The sequence below is a fragment of the Chrysochloris asiatica genome, unplaced genomic scaffold, assembly GCF_000296735.1.
Source record: "Chrysochloris asiatica unplaced genomic scaffold, ChrAsi1.0 scaffold00232, whole genome shotgun sequence".
Lineage (NCBI taxonomy): Eukaryota > Metazoa > Chordata > Mammalia > Afrosoricida > Chrysochloridae > Chrysochloris > Chrysochloris asiatica.
Window position 1 is genome coordinate 993,583 of NW_006408750.1, and position 4,749 is coordinate 998,331.

A 4,749-nucleotide genomic window follows, 5' to 3' on the forward strand; every position below is an offset into this window, starting at 1 on the left:
CACATATTGTATTAGGCAAATCTGCTGCACAAGACCTTTTTAAAGTGTTGAAGAGCAAAGATGTCAGCTTGAGGACTAAGGTGCACCTGACCCAAGCTATGATATTTTCAATAACCTCATATGCATGAAACCTGGACAGTGAATAAGGAAGACCATAGAAGAATTGATGCTTTTGATTTATGATGTTAGAGGAGAATATTGAAAGTACCATGGGCTGCCCATAGAACCAACAGATCTGTGTTGGAAGACGTGCAGCCAGAGTGCTCCTTGGAGGCCAGGATGGCCAAACTTCGTCTTTCATACTTCGGACTTATTGTCAGGAGGGATATCATATTGTCACTGGAGAAGGATATCATGTTTGGTAAGGTGAAGGATCAGAGAAAAAGAGGAAGACCTCCAGTGAGATGGATTGGCAAAGTGGCAGCATCAATGGGCTCAAATATGGCAACAATTGTGAGGTTGGCCCAGGATCGGGCAGTGTTTCGTTCTGTTGTGCATAGGGTTGCTATGAGTCGGTACTGACTCTGTGACATCTAACAATAACAATAGAGTTTGTGAGGAGCAGTTCGTGGGTTTGAACTGCTCTAGTACCACACCAGGATTAGCCTTTCAAAATAATGGGACAGAGGTTAAAATGGGTTATCATCAAAAAGGTCAAATTACAACAGTGATAATAACAACATATAAAGTGCTTTTATGTGCTAGTCACTGGGCTAAGTGCTTTTCTTGAATTGTTGCATTTAATTCTTCCATCATCCCTGTGAAGTAGGTCCTCTTGCTATCTCTGTTTTACAGAAAAGGAGGAGAGACTCATAGAGGTTAAGCCATTCACCCACTTCACACAGTAAGATTTTAACCTAGTCAGTAGGTCTTTATCCAGAGACCTCTTTCAGAGCCACTCTATTATCCTCCCTCAGGGAAACAGAAAACATACAACTTCAGTGTTCTACAATTAAACACATTTTCATTGACATTATCTCAGCTAAATAGCTTCATATTTATGTCAATATTCTGAATTTTATTGGCGTTGTAATTTGATTTTCAATTTGTTTATAAATGGAGTGTATGTATATTTATTTATACATATGTCTTGGTTTGACGGTTGTATAAGAACTCTAAGCACAAGACGTTAATAACCTACTTTTATATTTGTGCATATTTAATTATCATAATAAAAATGGCTTATGTCAACACTGGCAGTGTACAAGTATTAAGTCATTAACACCCTCAACGCATTAACACTGTTTACTTTAAATAAAATCCCTCAATAACCTGAGAGACTGGACATATTTTGATAGTCTAGGAGTGATGAAGTCATGAGAAGGCTCAGAAACAGAAGGTGCTGCTCAGAAGTGCCTCTGTGGCTGGTTACATTGTATTAGCAGGAGTGGGTTAAAGATTCTTTTGAAGGCAAGCTTCTGCTCTTCCCTGGCTATCATTGTTGCATTGAAACATCTACTGCTAGCGTAGACGCCACTTTGTAAGTAGTTTCTATTTCCTTCAGCTATTTTTATGATGCTCTCTCTGATGGCCTCCATCATCATAATGTACATCTAGATGAGGATTTCGTCTTATTTATACTGTCTGGAGTGTGTCTCCTGGATCTTAGCACTCATGTCTTTCATCAAAACTAGAAAATTCCCAGTGATAATCTCTTCAGATACCTTGTTTTCCACATTTGCACTCTTCCCTCATGCTGCAACTCCTTTTCTCATTCTTTTCTCCATGTCTCTTGACCAATCATTTATGTCACTGTGCTGCATTCTGTTTTCTGTCTCAGATCCATTCTCTTGTTTACTACTATAACTTCCAGATGTGTCCAATTTACCCTGTCCTCTAGGGTTTTTGTGTTAAGTGGAGAGATAAGTGTAGTTCATCATTAAAAAAACAAAACAAAACAAAACACCCAAGTTGATTGAGGTATAATTTATATATAAAAGTACAGACATCTGCTTATGTAATTCAATGGGTTTTAATGAATATAAACACCTACAAAACCACCACCACAATCAAAATACAGAACATTTTCATCACCCTTAAAAGATTTCTTGTGCCTCTTAGGAACGTTTTCAGCAATTAGTTCTTAAAATATTTTTCTCCTTTGTGGTGCTATAGGATAAACATTGGACTGGTAACCGCAAGGCTGGCAGTTCAAACCTATGGGCTGCTCTTCAGAAACCCTATACAGAGTCACTATGAGTCAGAAATGACTGAGTGGCCCACAACAACAACATCAATTTATCTTCCTCTGTAATTCCAGTTATACATGGATTGAACATTTGGGTATTGTCTTCCATTGCTCTGAGGTTCTCTTCATTTTTCTTCAGTCTTTATCCTTTTTCTCCTTTGAATTAGGTGCTTCTATTAATCTACTTTCAAGCTTACTAATTATTTATTCCGGTATTTCCAATATGTTGATGAGCCCATCTAGTAATTAGTGAATTTAAATTTTTTCAGTGTTTGTACTTTGCAGTTCTTGAATTTCCATTTGGACTTAGTTTTGTTTTTTGTTTTCATTTCTATATCTCTGTGGAGAGCTTCTAGCTGAATATTCAATAAAAGACTCTGTTTTCCTTTAATTATTTGAACATTTAAAAAATAGCTTCTTTAAAGCCTTTGTCTACTAAATCCAACATCTAGAGTTACCCAGAGTCAGTTTAATTTGACTGTATTTTCCAACTGAGTATAGATTATGTGTATGGTATTGTAAGATAGACACTGGACCACAAGGTCAATTTGAACTGCAAGGCTAGTGGTTTAAACTCACCAGCCACTCTTTGGAAATCGTATACAGGGTCCCTATGAGTCAGAATCGACTCGACAGCACTCAACAACATAGATCATGTATTATTGGCTCTTTGCATGTTCAGTAATTCCTGGTTGAAAATTGGGCATTGCAAATAATACATTATGACAACTCTAGATTTTATTTTATTCTTTTGAGGATTCAAAAAATATTTTAACTGAATTGTGTTATTGTTCTAGTAGACAATTCAATTGTCTGAGATCTAACAACAAACTCTGATATTTCAACTCTGTAAAATTGGACTTTCTGCTACCTGATTTTTGCATAGTTAGAAAGTTCACTCAATTTAAAAAAAAAAAAAGGCACTTTCACAGGTAAAGCCCTTCCGTAGTTCTATGATTTAAGAGTAGAGTTCTCTTTGTTATCTGCCAACTTTTTCACCAGACCTTTTAGACTCTCTTCTTACACATGCTCTTGGCTAGGAATTTGGGCAGAGTTTATATTTAATTTATACTCCTTCTGTGGTTTTTCTGTTAGCAGTACTTTTCCTTTAGATTTCCAGCTTCCTTTACAGCCTTGAACTCTGATCTCCGGTACCTTTAGCTAGGAAGGCTGTGGTTTTCCACTGCTGTTCTTTATAACCTTTGGCGGTTGGTGTTGGGCATCACCCCCAGGCCAGGAAGATATAAACTCACAATTCTTACCCCTTATTGTAGTTTTTGAGATTTAACTCTCCTTCAGCTTCTCTATCTGCTTTTGGACATGCTCCAGGGTCTTTAAATAGTTGCTCTTAAAAAAATTGTATTCCATTTTTATCATTGTTATCTGTAGGTAGTTTCATGACCACGCCGCTGTTTCTAGAAATAGGCTGTCCGTTAAATTTTTATTTTCAATATCCTTAGTTTTCATTTGAAGTTGTATTTGGCTCCTAACTGAATTAAATCTGCCTAGTGTTTTTGATCATCTTTATGTTTCTCACATTTAAGTTCTTTTAACAAGAAATGTATTTTGACATTTAAAATATACTTACTTTATGGACTGTACTGGATTATGCACAATAATTCCAGTATCTGTAATACTTGGGCATTCAGCAGTGGCAATTGTGTGTCTGCTGATTCTCTCATATTCAACATTTTGTAAATAAATTTTGAATTATGACTTTGTGATTGTTGTTGTTAGTGCCGTCAAGTTGGTTCTGACTCATAGCAACCCTGTGTAGGGTTTCTGAGGAGCAGCTGGTAAGTTTGAATCACTGACCTTGTTGTTCAAACCGACTTTGTGGTCCAGTGCCTATACTACATTAAGCACATTTGTCATGGAAAAACCATGGATCCAGGTTTGGGATTTTGAATCTGCAGAGAGGTTTTTCCTTTGCCTTTGCATCATGTACCAGGAATATCATGGATATTATCTTGTGTTAGTTTGTAAAATTACGGGCTAAGATTAGACCAAGCAGGTAACCCAACTCTTGAGGGATAGGCTCATGATGATAAATTCTTAGAGAAAGATCTTTATTTTTCATTATACAGAACAGAGGGCAACCTTATCCCTAAATAAGTGGGAAGCTTCTTTGTTTTTTGTTTTGTTTGCTTGTTTTCTTATCCATGTCTTCATTGAAAAGGTAGTCCTTCAAAACTCCTGGTTAACACTGGTCTCATAGTTCCTATCTACCTCTAGCTCAAGACTAGTCTCTTGCCCGTGTCTTCAGGAGCCTTTAAAATCATATCTGCTGTTTCCATGAGGAATTAGCTGACCTCCCACCACTGTCAGCTCCTGCTTATCAGTGTGCTTTTTCATTTTCTTACTTGATTTCACTTTCTGTTTTGGAGGTTTTCAAACAGAAAAGTAAAAAGCATAGTACAACACCCATCGACACCACTTATTAGTATTAACAGTTTGCCTGTTTGATTGATCTATGTATGTGTTTGCTAAATTACTATAAATTATAGACATCATGACATTTCACTTCTACATACTTTAGCAAGCATCTCCAAAAACCAAGG